The sequence below is a fragment of the Thamnophis sirtalis genome, unplaced genomic scaffold (genome assembly GCF_051295495.1).
Source record: "Thamnophis sirtalis isolate CommonGarterSnake01/CBP01778 unplaced genomic scaffold, rThaSir2_p1.2 scaffold_6, whole genome shotgun sequence".
NCBI classification, from domain to species: Eukaryota; Metazoa; Chordata; class Lepidosauria; order Squamata; family Natricidae; genus Thamnophis; species Thamnophis sirtalis.
Genome location: NW_028261386.1, coordinates 48,678,127 through 48,695,570, shown reverse-complemented (window position 1 = coordinate 48,695,570; position 17,444 = coordinate 48,678,127).

The following is a 17,444-nucleotide window of genomic DNA, read 5'->3' as shown; positions in this document are numbered from 1 at the left end:
CTATGACATAATCATTTACACACAGCAGAAAGATTTTTAGATTAAATCTGCCCTGACCCCATTGCTCAGCAAGTGTTATCTAGTTTTCTGGAGAGTCATTCATTTATTTACGTTCTAATTTAGTCCACATGTTTTATTATAAACAAGAGTTTGCCTTTGCTCGGTGTAACCTGCTCCAGAGTCCAGACCAATTGTTGATAATGAGCTCAGTTGACCTAGATCTGTTTCAGTGAAGAAATCTATAAAATAACAGCTCTGAGAGAAAGCTCTCTCCAATAACTAGACCTGTATTCTTTCTTAAAGTGAAGTTAGTCAGCATGCATTGTTCCAGATAAACAAAACAGAAATTAAGCTCTTCTGATTAATAAGACCAATTCTTTCACCAGCTCGTTATATTTCACTAGTCTTTGAACAAGAATGTTATGCTTTTGATGGCTGAGAATTTGCTTTTAGAATATCTTTTTACATTACAAGCCTAGATGAAAATAAAGTTGTTTAATCTCAGAATACTTAAAATGCTAAACATCCAGATAATTCATAAATCAGAGTTGTTTTGACACATCTGACATAGACTACAAATGATTTTTCCCCAACAATCAAACCTGTTAATATAAATAGTAGGGGGTTTCCTCTGAGATGATTACAAAGCAGGATTTTTAATGGATTTAATTCAGAAAACCTAAAATTAGAAGGAACTTTTAAAGTTCATTATTGTAATGCAGAATATCCCTTACACTCATGGCTGACCTTTGAGAAATATGGTTCATTTGTTATTAAAAATGACATGTTTGATCAACCTCCCTTTTCATGCAAGATTCTGAGAAGCATTTTCCTCCTGTCTCCTCACAAAATGAACTTTTCAGACATTCTATGTTGGCCTGGAATAGAAAAACATTTAATATTCCTGTTTCCTATGCTTCTTCAATCTCAAGGAACACTATCTCTTCACAGGAAACCTGTAGCTTATCCATTAGTTATCTCATCCTAGATATGATTTGAAAGAAGAAAATGGAACCCTATAGTGCTTTATTTTCTTCTACTATCCTCACCCTCCTGCATGTCATATTACCCTGAAGGTATCCTATCTGTTCTGCAAGGTAAATTTTGAATATGAATAACAGAGAAGAACAAAATATATGCACTATATATGTTGACAGTAATGGAAAATCTAAGTGCAGCAGGGACCATGCTCAATGTATCACCTTTATTTATATTATATTTATAAATATTGAAGATGGAAATTTAGGTGATGAACCATATATTTATTCTGCCACGGTCACATCTGTTTTCTCAGAAACTGCCAGGTACAAAAGACTAGGTCCACATGTGAAGATCCAATTAAACTGATTTATTGCTTGAAAGCCTATGCATAGGAATCTTCTCAATAACTGGAATGCTTGGAATTACATAAGGGTCAACAGAGCTTACCGATCAGAAAGGTCGGCAGTTTGGTGGTTCAAATCCCTAGCCCCGCTTAACGGAGTGAGCTCCTGTTACTTGTCCCAGCCTCTGCCAACCTAGCAGTTCGAAAGCATGTAAAAATGCAAGTAGAAAATTAGGAATCACCTTTGGTGGGAAGGTAACAATGTTCTGTGTGCCTTTGGCATTTAGTCATACTGGCCACATGACCACGGAGATGTCTTTGGCTCTTCGGCTTTGAAATGGAGATGAGCACTGCCCCCTACAGTCGGGAATCACTAACACATATGTGCGAGGGGAACCTTTACCTTTACAACATAATTCAGGGGGAAGGGGGTAGTTGAACTTAGTCAACTAGGTAGGAATTCTAAGCAGATTCCTCTATTAACTCTGCCCCTCACCCATATTCTGCCTCTCCTTCTCCTATGCAAATAGTTAGAGGTTTTTTTTTAATCATATCAGATTCTTTGCTTATATAGATGTTACTGGCTCTTCTTCCTAGGACTCTGTTACTTGCATCCCTTCTGATCGGAAACTGAATCTGGGATTTTCTGTGTGAAAAAAGCAAGGCCTCTAATAGTGAATTATGTTTCTCCTCATAGCCAAATACTTGCCTTTAGCAACATGTTTGTACAGAATAATTCATTAGCCATGCCAATATATTCTCCTCTTTCTTGCTCCAAAAAGAATGCACATAGTAGACCAAGGAGGATTAGCTAAAGTATAGAATGATGCCTACTTAAAATACCCCCCCCCCTTTTTAATTCCCTCAAGTCAATCTTGATTACTGGCCTAGATAAGTTCATAAAGTTTTCCTGGCAACATTTTGCACAAGTGGTTTGCCATTGCCTTCTTCTTGTCTTGGCTTCATGTCTAAGGAAAAACTAGAACTCTTGTAGTTTCTAGTCTGGTGCCTCTGACTGTTACACCAGGCAAATGTAAATATTGGTTCTGAAGAAGTTAGACATTACAACTATTGTCTTTCATTTTCAAAAATAGCTTCAACCATAGCATAATATTTTTCATTCCATCCAACAGTCAAGAATAAAAGGATTTTGTCATGGATCTTTAAATCCTGCTTCCCCCTCCCAAAGGATTCATGGGGTGGGGGGATGAACAGAAGCAGTCATCCTTCTTCCCTTCCCCAAATAATCTGACTCATAAAAAAAATGAAGCTGCTAGCTCTTGCTATTCTTGTTTCATAGCAAAAGCATATTTGTGTTTAATGTAGTGTGAGATTTTCCACAAAGTTCATTTCTTCTTTGTAGCATCTCCTACACTGGCCATCACCCACATAAATGTACTGAAATTATCATCCCTTGAAGTATTACAAAGGGTTTGAAGAAAATCCTGTGCTTTACTTTTATTTACTTTGCAGCCAAATAAGAAAACTGGGAACCTTCTTCAGACCCTGCCCACTTCACAATGCCCCCATGTGCCAGTCCATCCCCTGCGAGCATCCATGCCCACAACTCTTCCCCCGCTGTTCCTCTCGGCTGTCTTACCCTGGCCGATTTGCTGTGTGGTACAATTAGTTGCACATTCCCCCCACATACCAAGTGTTGGACCTTTTCTTTCCATTGGTCTCAGAGCACAGAGAGGGCACTAGGTAGCACAGGCAGTGACCTCGGGCACTAGGCCTTTTCGAAAGGCTGTGCACCAGGAGCTGCAGGATGCAGTGGTTGCTCTGGGGGGCAAGTGGCCAATCCTCTCCACCAGGCATGCCTTCTTGAGGTGGTACAGAGGGCACTGGGCTTCAACCTGCCTTGCCATGCCCACCCACTGCCCACCACTGTGTCACCTCCAGTATGCACCTAAATGGCCAAATTCTCACTCTTGACACATATTCAAAATTTCCTTTTGGCTTGTAGGAACAAATTTTGTTTTTACTGCTTAAGGCAAATATCAATGTCAATGTCTTTTAGTTTCTAGAAGAACAATGCATGAGTGCCAAAATAACTGAAACTAAGGTAACACCAATTAAATTCTCAGTTGTCTTGTTTAAAAACATACCGGCTTAGGCCTAAATCAAATATATTTTCACCATTAGCAGTTATTTGGATGCTTCTATGTAGTGCAATGTAGAGCTCTTCTATTCCCGGCCATATTCATCTTTTCCATAAATCTGTCAAGACTTAAGATTTACAGGGTAATCAGCTTCAAACAATCTGTAGAGGATGCCCATTGCATCATGGATTGCCTTTTTGGTTTATGGAATAACTCAACTTTAGTAGAGATTATAGACTCAAGCTGTCTGAAGGCAGGTTATCTGCTGAAATACTTATTCTGCTTTATGAGGGTGAATCCGGAGTGCATTATGTAATGTGTAATAAAATTAAGGGGTGGGGGTGGGGGAAGAGGAAGGGAGCTGAGCTACAGGAAAAGATAACAGTAAAATAAGCTCCAAATGACTTCACTATTCAGTAATGGCTCCTACCAAATAACAGCCCCGAAATTTTATCTTTCAAAACCAAGATTGTGTTAATGCTCTAAAATTAAATCTCTTGTGAAGTTATCTGGAATTTCTCAACAAGTTTAAAAGGGGGATTATTTTTTCATCCGAGGTCATGCCTCAAGAATTTGTAGGAATTCCGCCTGGAAAGTAATAATCAGTGGAAACTGGCAGTCAAAGCTAATTTATATTACTCTTCCAGATAAAAATTCCTTCCATCTTAGACCTGCATTTTAGAAGAAAAAGGGAAAGAAAAAGAAAAGATTATTATCACTCAGGAGAGAATACATCCATGCAAAAACAGAAGAGAATGACTTCAGAGAAGACTGTGCTCTATTTGTGGCATTTAAAATACAATTACATAAAAAACAGTCCTTCTAAAATGCTTGAGTAATGAATAGATTTGTATGGCAAGAGACCAGTTAAGTGTGTGTGTGTGTATGTGGGCCGGGGGGGGGGGAATCAATCCTATAAGAACCATAAGGTTACTTACAACTGCACAGTGTAAGACTTAAAAAAACTACCCTTGAAGTAATGAAATGATTTGAGTGTATTGCAATGGCAAAAAAGCCTGTTTTGCTAATTAAAAGCTGATTTCCTTTTTTGCATGGAGCCAGTCACATTAATACATTATATGTGTGTGTGTGTGTGTGTGTGCATGTGTATATGATGTATATGTATATGATGTATATGTATATGTATGTATATATATGTGTGTGTGTGTGTGTGTGTGTGTATGTATGTATGTATGTATGTATGTATTAATTGCCTAATATGTAATGGCATTTGCAACCTCACTTTTGGTCCGAGAGCCAGATATAAATTAATGAATAATATTGCAGGATTTGTCATTCAGTAAGTTTTCTTGTCTTGCAATTTCTTCTATCATGAAACACCAATTCAATACCCCCAAACTCCAGAAGGTTTCCAGGCATCCACCAAATATGGACAATCTGTCTTCACATTACTTTTGGGAAGGTCACTGTTCTTGCCTTACCTGTTACAGTTCACAGCTCTGTACATCACACATCCCTGCTATCCTGGGCCAATATCAGAATCCGACAGATAGAGAAGGCCTACTATATCATTTATTGTTAAGATCTTCATGCAGACAGTTTCAATAGATTCTGAAGCCCTATATTATTTTTGCTAGCATCACTTTTTCCAAATTCAGAATTAAAGCGATAAAGGCCACCATAATGTCTGTCAATTAAAGGGAATAGATGGATGGATTTCTGAAGAGAAGAATTCTTTTTGGCATAGATAATTCATATTCAGTAATACTTTCCAATGATATTTTATAGCAACTAATCTTGCTACATTGCTGACTTTAGACAGTGCTAGTGGAGGTCACATCTAATTTCCTAAGCTGTTGGTGATGTCATGACTTGCCACTGGTATACTTCCAGCTGAAACTGATTTTAAAGAATAACATTGCCAAAGTTGCAACTACTTAGCAAACCATTGTGGACTCCAACAAAATATTGATCTAAGACTTTGTTATTTACCCCTAAATTGTTCAACCTGGAATTGATGATCAAAATGAGACTTGTACATGAATAAATTCTGTTATGGATATTCCCCCCCCCTCAAAAAAAGCTAAACTGTCATAATGTTTCATTCTAGTTTTAATGCTATGATACACAAATAATGTTTCATTAAAGTTACATTATACTGCAGCAACATTAAGTAAATAAAACGACAGATGAATCACACCTGCTTCAAAACTCCTAAAGATTATTTTATATTGTATATCTCAGTTTACAATTCTGCAAATTTGTATGTACAGATATGTATACATAATAGATAGGCAGTTACATATAAAACAAAAACACATTTATATCATATCATTTATTATCATAAACAAACACACACAGACACACACAGATATAGAGAATGGTGGAATTACTAAATATATAAAAGTTAGCTACATTGAAAGGTATATACCAAAGTATGTGAAAATCTCTTCTTAGAAATGTGGCTGGTCTTGATAATCAAAACATCACTGTTGGACTATATCAATTAACACTAAAATTTATTTATAGCAGCTATATTTTTTTTCAACGACTCCATAGACACAGATAAAGGCATATGTTCTATTTTTAATCACTTAGTGATATAAAATACTTACCCTAGTAGATGCATTTTCCTTTTATCCCATCCAAGATGGAATGACTCTTTTAAGATTATGTTTGTTATGATAAATGAACTTTATTCTATTTAAAGTGAATCCAGATCTTCCAAACTGGGAGCCTGAACTCACTATTGCCTTTTCTTTTTCTTAGTTCTTGCAAATAAAGCGCATAAAATTGAGTGATTAAGGCATGCCAAGAGAATACACTGTATATCATAGCAAGCATCACAAATCCAATAGGAAACCAGTCATGAATACAGGATCTTAGCAATAAACTCAGAAACAGAACAATTCTTATACATTCATCTGTGAGTAGCCAACAAGTTTATGATATCCAGAGATTGGGTAGAATTGTAACTCAAATAGAAGAGCTACTGCAAAATCTTTGATCTATACAATAGAGCTAAAAACTAAAGTGCCTTGCTACTCAGGATCATGGTTGGCAGTATTCACACTATTTGCTATGGCAAATTCTAAACAAATCATCTTACTAACATGCTACTGGAGTAATAGTCTGTTTCAGGATAAGACAGCTTTCTTGTTCTTAGAAAACATGACATCACTCAGTGTGTTAATGAACAACTGGGATCATGCCTCGTTACGATAACAAATGAACTGATCACTAGATGTCTACATAACTTAAAAATAAATTTATAAAACCCAGGTTCATGCAACTAAGTAATGATATGGTTTACTTAGTTTTGGCTTAGAATAGTGCATGAATCCAGTACTTGTGATTTATTAATCATTGTTTAAGATTTAGTATAAGGTGTTGATTGACAAATTATGGTTCAGTTAACTGAACTCTTCTGAGCAAAATAAGATGTTGTACTAATTTATTAGTTTGATTGTTATGTCATCCAATTCCTGAAGGCTGTGAGTGACATCAATCAATAAATTAGATTTAAAAATCAACAAATCCACAAACAGTAATCATTGCAATAAAACATGAAACAGATGTGCTATCAATTTCCCAGGACTCCTGGATTGAAAACCAGCTCTCTATGAAGGAACCGCCACTAGAACTGGTGCTAAATCTGGACTATCACTAGACTCCATCACTCTTTGAATTCCCAGTCACACATTTTCCTAGGATTCAGCCAAAGTCTAATATTCTCCATCAGTATCTTGACAGCTTCCACAAATTAGATCTACATCTACCATCAGCCAGGGATGGAGATATGTGCAAATGGTATCATCTGGATGTGTAAATCCATGCATTTTCACATGTTATTGTGATATGTAATCATCTGTCCTCAGATTTCAATTAAATATATGCACATTTGCTTAATTTGAAGCAATATAAGATATTTTATTTTTTTTGAAATGTTTTGTAATTAGAGGCCTGCAAGCTATGTGGTCAATCTTAAGTGTCTTGCTGCTTAGCTAATAATTCAACAGCTATTATCCTTGTTCAGTGAGAGATAGTGTAGAATTTATGCTTCTTTGCCTCCAGGGACAAAAGCCTAGAAAGAGACAATTTCCTAACTGGACCTGGAATACAATTCCAGTGCCACAAAGTTCCCCCAAAAAGTGGTAAGGAAAAATTGTCAAGAAATCAGAGGCAGAAATACAATGGATCTTTTCTTTCTTTTCAATCCTACTTTATACCTACTTATTCTAAACCAGTGCTTCTCAGCCTTGGCAGTTTGAAGATATGTAATCTTCAACTTCTAGAATTCTTCTAGGTGAATGATTTCTGAAAGTGAAAGTTTACACATCTTCAAGTTGCCAAGGTTGAGAAACACCTTTCTAAGCCATATTTGGCATAGGGCCTGTTTATTTGAGGGACTGTCTGTCTGATCCTAGTATTTGCCTGACCACTTCAATTTGGCAGTGTTGGCATGACTCAGATTCCTTCAATGAAACAATGACATCTATTGAGCCTCTGGAAGCACACCATCTCTGTAGCAGGGTCTGCCCTCTACAGATCTTTTCCACAAGATTTAAATAGACCCCAATCAGTTTCTCACTTCATCAGAACAGTGATGAAGACCTGGCATTTCACCCAGGCCTTTAGTGAGCGAGAGTGAGACTTTCCTTTCATTCCATCAGTCTGTCACATTTGCTTTTGAGGGAGGAAGGCAGAGACCGCTAACATCTCAGAAAAGAGTATCAAAGTTCAAAAGGATTTTGATAGTCTTTAACATTAGATCCTAATCAATGAGAATTCTTCAGTGATGAGAAATATACAGGTAATTCTTACCTAATGACCACAATAAGTCTGGAATTTCAGTGATAAGTCATTCGGAGTATCGTTCAGTCTGCCTAAGCATTCTCTTCCATGCAAAAAGTAGAAGAGCTGCCTGCATCTGAATGTCCATTTCTGATCACCACAATATGAAAAGATCACTGAGGAAGAAAGCAAAGGGAAACCACTTTTGAAATTTTGCCAGGAAAACTGGAGAGGCTAGTTCAAGAGACCGCCAGAAGCTAAGAACTGATTTGAAGACATCCTACTCTGACACTGTATTTAATATAAATTATAATATTTCACAGAGTTAGTTAATCAATTCATTGGCTTTATGCCCTGGCATACAGCTTCCCAAAATAAGAGAAAAAGTACAGAATAATTAACACACAATTTAAAATATATAGTGCAGTAATTGCAAACTTATATGAGTTTTATAAATAAATTGTACAATGGTCATTATATTAAGCTGATTTAGGTGCTTCAAATAAATTAAATATATAGCCCCAAAGATTTTTGCAACCATAAAAGGTTCAAAAGTACATACAGTATGTGAGTTTGTGAGTTTTTTTGCAGTAGATCTACTCATGTTTGAATAGATGTTTGTGATATGCATTTTTATATCTAATCTTCCTACAGAAGAAAAAGTTATTTCCCTGGGCCATTGAAATATGGCATATTAATAAAAGATGACTGGAGATAGTCCTCAACCTACAACCATTCTTTTAGTGGCTATTTGAAGTTACAATGGCACTGAAAATGTGACTTATGACCATTATTCACACTTAGAACCATTGCAGCATCCCCATGGTCACATGACCAAAATCTACATTTTGGGCAACTGGCTCATATATAACATATTTGTGTCAAGAAAGGTTGTAAAATGGAGCAATTTCTTAATTTCTTTGTGTCAAGAAAGGTTGTAAAATGGAGCAATTGTCTTGCATAGCAAAGGAAATTTCAGGCTCAATTGTAGTCCTAAGTCAACAAACTATCTGTATAGGCACATACACACATGCATACAAATTAATACAATAAACTATTTAAACTAGTAGAAGCAAATACAATCTAAATATAAACTAATAATAATTTCTCCCCATGTCATCAGTCTGCTGAACACTTAATACCCACAGCTGTCTCATTCCTCTTCTTTTTTTATCTTGTCATCTTTCTAGTATCTTTTCCAATAGGTTTCTTATGATTTATCAATTGCTGTTTGTAATTTATGAGCAATTGTAATGATTTATGATCTATGATTGATTACTTGCTGTTTATATGTACGCTGTGATATTAGGCCCTGGAGATAATTCCTTGTATGTCTGATCACACCTGGCCAATAAAGAATTCTATTCTATTCCCATCCCATCCCATCCTATATTGTGTGGGTGGATGAACATTCCCAAGGATGGAGGATGGTAATAATGGTACCATTTTTAATGTTTTGTTGATTCTAGTTTACTGTATTGTCTGGAAAATTGGAACATTTTACAAGCTCATAAACAGAAGTCAAGGTATAGGTGATTTTTTTAACATACCAGACAAAGACTTGGGAGATTATTAAATGTCATTCATATCTTAACAAAAACTGACAACACAGAAGGAGAGAGACCTCTGTTGGCAAAGTTAGAGATCAGAATGCAGGAAGTAATTTGCCTTGTGACTCTATGGAAACAAAATATGGATCTTGAAGAAGGATATAGAGTTTTGATACTTTTCAACATTAATATTGGAGAAGAATCCACAGAAAATCATGGATAGCCAGATGGATCATCGAATAAATCAATCAAGAGTTTTCACTTGAGAGATAAATGATGTGATTAGATATTATCATATTACAGAAAGATGCTAATTCTGGGAAAGGTGGAAGAAAAGAAGAGCTTGACCAGCAGGAAGGAATTAATTACAGTAGCAATGGATGGACCTTTCAAAGACATGAAGAGAAAGGTTGGAGACAGATCATCTTGGAGGAGATCTATCTAATGTAGTCACTAAGAGTCAAGGTGACTTAATAGAAGCCAATCAATTGATCGCTTTTGAGTTCTTATTACACGGCAACTGACTTTTATTTATTTAAAACATTTAAATAGCCACCAATATTAAAATAAAGTTTGAGTGGCTTACAATCAATAAAATAATACAAAGCAATATAAAACAGAATAAAACCAATAGCAAAAAAATTAAAAGCAGAAAAATCCTGGTTCCATCCTTCCCTACTGCATCCACATTCTCATCCCACTCTAACCCAGGCAAGCACTAGATTTGGACACAGGAGAATGGTCTTAGAGAAAATGATATGGTCTCAAAACTCCTGATATTTATGTCTGAAGGTGACTATCTCTATTTCCAAGAATCAAGTATCATAGCTGATGGAAGACGTTTACTTGATGATTGAAGCCCAAACATGAAGAAATATTGCAGTGTGAACTTTCCTTAACAAACCTTATGTAGAGGAGACATTCTTGACAAAGGAATGTAATTGCTATGAGAAAATAAACAGCTCAGTCTTGGGAATGGAGGGGGTGTGAGAAAGAGAATAAATAATCCTGCCTTGGTTCTGTTTGGTGTAAGAGGGAGCAGAGGGAGATTTTGGCAGAAGTTTGGGATTTTGTTATTAAAATCTAGAACAATAAAGCAGAAATCCCTTAATCCTTATAGTGTCTGTTTTCTGATTTGGCCTACCACAAAGGGCTTTAATCTTTAGTCTTTAATCTCTTTCACATTTCCTTGGCAGACAGAAGAAATAGAATAATACCATGTTGTATGTACTCAAGGCCACTTTCTGATTAATTTCAAAATAAGGGCATTGGAGTTAGCAATAGCAATAGCAGTTAGACTTATATACCGCTTCATAGGGCTTTCAGCCCTCTCTAAGCGGTTTACAGAGTCAGCATATCGTCCCCACAGTCTGGGTCCTCATTTCACCCACCTCGGAAGGATGGAAGGCTGAGTCAACCTTGAGCCGGTGAGATGAGAACCGCTGAACTGCAGATAACAGTCAGCTGAAGTGGCCTGCAGTACTGCACCCTAACCACTGCGCCACCTCGGCTCTAAGTTGATCATGATCAGCAAGATCTCAGCAAGATAATTATATATTGTGGAGTCCAGTCAGTACTTTGATATGACATGGTTCCCAACATTCTGAAATTTCAGATGTTTTTCGTAGGCAATTCAAATGTATTACATAAGAGGTATTGTTGCTATGTCCAGATCTGACATTATTGCTATGACCAGATCTCACAATAGAATACCTTATGCCACCAGGCTTGAAATTTTGGGCTTAGACAATCTTGAACTATGCCGCCTATGGTCTGATCTAAATATAGTACACAACATTGTGTGCTATAACATCCTACCTGTCAAAGACTACTTCAGCTTCAACCACAATAATACATGGGCAAACTATCAATACAAACTCAAGGTAAACCATTCCAAATTCGACTGCATAAAATACAACTTCAACAATAGAGTGGTCAATGCCTGGAATGCTCTGACTCCATTGTTACTTCCTCAAACCCCCATAGCTTCAACCTTAAAATGTCTACTATGGACCTCACACCATTCCTAAGAGGTCTGTAAGGGGTTGTGCATAAGTGCAGCATTGTGTCTATCGTCCCTGTCCTACTGTCCCCATTCATTTGTATTCATTTCATGTGCTCATGTCCATGTTTATACTTAGACCTGTTATCTCGTACATGTTTGATGAACTAAATAAATAAAATAAATAAATGTTCTAAGGACAGCATAGTTGGTGTTGGGTACATGATCCTAATCTGCCAAAATGTTTATTTCCTTTTATTTCATGGTACAAAGATCCATTTTCCTACTTTTGAATCTTTTCTGGTGCCATTATCTACATGCAAGAATCAAAGCTAGTATGAACAAAGATAATCTCTTTGGGTCTATTCATGCTAATTATCCATATTGTTATTTCCAATGGCTCTAGAAAGTTCTGTATGCTTTTATCTATAGTCATCTATAGATAACGTTAATGCTTGCCTGCTGCTTGTGTCTTTCTCTCCCTCCCCCTGCTTTCATTCCCTATTGCCTGTTGTTGACTGAAGTTTAAAAAACAAGCAACAAACTATATTCATTTTAGCTGAACTGAGTGCTGTGTATGCTTGTTCTATTCTGATCTGATCTAGCGATTGACTGGTAGTGTGCTGGGTGCAAAATAAAGTGGAAATTGCACACAATCATTTTCCAAGAGTTAGCACAGAAGTCTTGGCATTGTAAAAGTATTTGTGGTTGATTCTGAAACCGGGGCATTCTGTAGATGCAAAGTTTGTAGTTCAAGAAGACTGGAAGAAAATACACTTCACACATTTACTGTTTTCCATTGTAATCTTAAAAGCATTCTTTCATGGTTCAGGACACATTTTGCAATGTCATGGAACTACAGTAGCTGGAGAAAGAAGCACATCTTCAAGTTTGAGTTGTCATTTGACAAATATGCCCTCATCTGAACAGACTCATTTCCTTATCCCTAATGTGGACCCTTTTATTTTTCCTTTGGAACCAGTCTACACAGCTGTCTTTTTACTGCTTGCTCATTTGAGGATCAGATGAAATATTGTTACAGGAGTGGTAGTTGAGTGGTGCAGACATGGGCAGATACTGACTTCTGACAATGGCCCTAAGAAGATTTTATCTCACTAGTATTTTACATCATATTTTGAAGTTTTTATGTGATCATTTATGTTCCCATGCTAAAAATACTTATCTACTGTGATTGTCATATTGAAAATTTACAATTTGAATTTGCTTATAATAATGTCCCAATATTATTTTTCTACTTTCCTGGAATTTCTTTTCCCACGAGTGCAATTCCAAAACAACTGGAGTACCGTATCTCTTGAACACCATCTGCATTGACATAAAGTATATCCTTTGTCAATTTCAAAAGGCAACTTTACTTGGAACATCTTAAATCCTGCAATGATACCTCTAAGAATAGAAAACATCAATACACACCTATCCCAGGTACTGGGAAGTAATCGATAGGTGGATAAAAATGTCAAATCCTGTCTGAAGAACTGGCTGATTGTGTGATAGAAACCACAGATAGTAGCAATAGTAATAATAGATGCCTTGAGTGAAATCCCAAAACAATTGGAGCACCACATGAATACTATTATCATTGACAAAATTTAGGTCCTTTACCTCTTTGATAGGAGATAATCATTATTTCCTCTTGACTTTAATGGAGTAGAGAAGAGTTAGATTGACTAAAATTATTGGATGAAGAAGATTACCAGAAAAGAAAGGACACATATTCCTTAGCTATTTTGCAAGAGTCCTGGATCCCCTAAATTTCATGAAGGTTTTCTTCTCTTCTATAATTTTCTTTTCCATGACATTAAGTAAATGGTTCTAGAGCAACTAAGAAAAAATTGACAGGGTAAATTGAAAAGATAAATTCAACCTTTTTCAAAAGAATTAATGAGGCATACTTTCAGTGAACAATCCAACACCATTTTTACTATTGACAAGAACACACTCATAAATCAAACAGACATTTCCATACTATATATTTTGTTAGACTGGATAAAAAAATATCAGAATAAGGTTTTTGAAAAAAAACTAATTACTTTGAAACAGATCCATGTGAAATCATTTAAGCTGATGGTGGTTCCCCATGATATCACTGCAGAGATACATGGCAGATTTTTTTGTGGCTACAACCATTATTTACTTTCACTTGTGAGAGGTATCAGAGAAGTTATGCATCTTGCCTCTTGGATGTCAAATGTTTACTTTTTTCCAGGCAATGAGATCATGGCTTTATGTGTCAGAAAAATGACTTCATATAGGAGGTTAACATGCATTAAGTTGATTGACATGTTGGTATAAAAACACTAATTCAACATGAAATGGAATAAAAGAGAGGACCTTTCAGAAATGATACAAAATACTATTAATAAAAAGCGTTTATACTATTTGTTTTTCTTAGGAATATGAGAACAGCCTTTTATTGTGTAACACCATTGGTCCATCAACCCAACTTCCAAGATTTCAAAAGGGACAAGGGGCCAGACTACCTGAAAAGCCAAAAGCTGAAATAAGTTGCACCATTGTATTCTCAAGCAAATCTTTCAAGTTATTTGAAGCATGTTTTGGTCAACTGAGCAATTTAAGGCTTTTGTGTTATACCCAATGTTATATTCTATTAGCTACAACCCAGGGATTTATTTTATTTACATAGATATTCCAAAGTATTCCAGTGCCACAGTGATACGTATAATGGTTATAACCAAGTGAATATTTACCTCATGTTACCAGCTCATGGGAAATGACAATCTGAAAAACCTGAAGGGTACAATACCTTCTAAATGAACTGAGATATTTCCAGAAAGGCTTACTGAACAATAATATCTCTTTCCATTCACAGTTTTATAGGGTGTCCCAACATTGTCATCTTTTATTTGCAACCCACAGGTTTAATGTATATTTAAATTCAAAACAAATGACAAAGAAAGGGAAAAAAACTAAAGAAAACTAAACAAAACCCTAAACAAAAATGACACAAAACAATTGAAGGCATAGACTTGTATGCACACGCACACATACACACCAGAGGTAGGTTGCTTCCAGTAGTGGTGGTGGTGGCCACACACAGGCAAACATGCACGTGCAAACCGGTAGTGCCGGGATTTGCAACCCACCTCTGATACACACACTCCAACAATTATTTACTGTTAGAAAGATGGAAGAATGCCATATTCTGTTTAATAATTGCTAACATTAAGAGCTCTCCATTAGAAGGCGGAGGCTACCATCATATATAGCTTGGTCTGTGTAGTTGAGCAATTTATCAGGTGATGATTTCCTATGGTGGTTATCTGCATTTGTTAAAGTTTCATGTGTATCATCTGATTTAATTAAATCAGATCAACAGGAAAAATTTTAATGATCCCCTTTAAATACCATATATAACAGCTTCTACTGGAAGAGTCTGCTAGGAAAATATTACAACTTATCTTAAATTCATAACTGGAAAAAGCCTTAAAATCTCAACACTATTCAGAATTTGCCAGCATTTCCATTATGAACCACAACTTTCAGGAACTTTTACTTTTTTCTTTCAAAAACGGTTTTCAAATCAAACTTATATTTGTTCCTTTCCATCTTCTTCATTTTTCATTGGTGAGAAAATTTGAATTAAGTGAAATAGGAGACAAATTGAATTAATATCTGATGCCTACTTCTCCATTCTCTGGGGTCTGAGTAATGTTCTAGTCAGGATCTGCTTTTCAAATTGAAGTCCCCCCCCACCATATTAGCAAATTTCTAGAATGCTTACTTAAAACAAAACAAATCAGATCCTGGAGACTAGACATATAAGGAAAAGTGGGATATATAAGTGGGATGGAGATAAAAAGCTCAGTCTTGGTCATCAGCAAGGCTGGCGTACTTAATTGTCTAAAATACCACATTAGCAATCTTATTGAAATGATCAAAAATTCAGATTTTGCAGCTCAACCATTACTCCATTGAAGATACAATATAGCTATCTATCCAGGGACTCAACATCTAATGCTGCTTGGGCCTAGTTTCCAGATAACAGTGATGGGGAAGGGTTCCAAAGTGTAAGTTGGAACAGCTTCTTTCAAGCAATGATATTTTTCATAATTTCAAGCCCCTCCACAATACACAACCAATTTTCACAAGTAAAGCCTTTCAAAGGAACTTAGCTGTTATGTATTTATTCTCACTTCTTAACGAACTTGATAGACTACTCTTTAGGCAGAACATAAATATGGTAAATACAGATGCACATACATGATTGTCCACATCATTTCTGTTGATGGTCACACAAAAACTAAAACAGCTTTGAGTGGGGTATCTGAGGATAACATGCTGTTTGACCTCAAATATATACCTACATATATTTGTCTCCCTATCCGACATGTTAACTAGCTGGCTTCTGATTTGTCCTAAAAGTGTTCTTTCGAGGTTTGTTCTTAAACCCTGTTCTTTCAAGGTTTCTCTTTATTAAACATTCATTATTGAAAAGATAACAAGACCAAACAAATTTTTCCTGAACTAGATGTCCTCCAGCTAAGTCATCATAATAGGCAAAAGCGAAAACCTTTTTTTTTACTTGATCTTTTAAAACATGGGCAATAAAGTGTAATAGTTTTATAAAAAATTATTCCTAGTGGAAGTACAATAGAAATTGAAGAATTTATAAATTAAGATGAAGATAGTCACAAGGCTCATAACACAGATTCATGAGCCATTTATTTTGTAAGCAAAGTAACCAAATGGAAAAGAGCTTTGAGGACACACAAGGTTGAAAGAAATGTCAAAGCTTCTAAGATCATGTCTGATTCTTAAAACTAGTATGTAGCCCGAAAGCAAAAGTACACCTGAAGGAAGTATCACAAAATGAAATATTTAACTTTTGGATCTGCAGAATTTTCTATCCTCCTTTGGAATTAAAGGTAAAGGTTCCCCTCGCACATGCGTGCTAGTTGTTCCTGACTCTAGGGGGCGGTGCTCATTTGTTTCAAAGCCCAAGAGCCAGCCCTGTCCAAAGACATCTCTGTGGTCATGTGGCCAGCATGACTAAATGCCTAAAGCACACAGAACACTGTTACTTTCCCACCAAAGATGGTCCCTATTTTTCTACTTGCATTTTTACATGCTTTTGAACTGCCAGGTTGGCAGAAGCTGGGACAAGTAACGGGAGCTCACTCCGTTACGCGGCACTGAGATTTCAACTACTGAACTGCCAACCTTTCCGATAGATCGGGGTTAAATCTCTGTATTTAATAGCCTATCATAACAGAGTCTGTGAGTTTTATTGCTTCATTATTTGAAAAAACAACCTAAAAAAATCAATCAATTCCTAACCCCCAAAAGAAGAAAGGAAACATTTACCGTACATATTTACCTACATGAGCCTAACAAATTCAGTTCTGCAGTCCTGACAGCAGGACCACAAATTCTTCTCTACCATGAAGAATATTAGAGGTGTCAGCAGTCTGGCATTAATCAAATGCAGTTTCACAACATTTATTTTTGCAGAGAAGAGAATATCACCATTTTGAGAACAGCACTGCCAGTCCTGTAAGCAGCGTAGAGATTCTGCTTACAGAAGCATCATCATCATCTTTTTTTTTTTAAAGAATAGCCTGAGAAGGAGCCAAGGATGATTTCATGATACGTACATTTACAAAAGGTTCGCCTGTTTTTTTCTTTTTAATGTCAGCATGAATGTATTTCAACCTTTAGAATCATTCCGA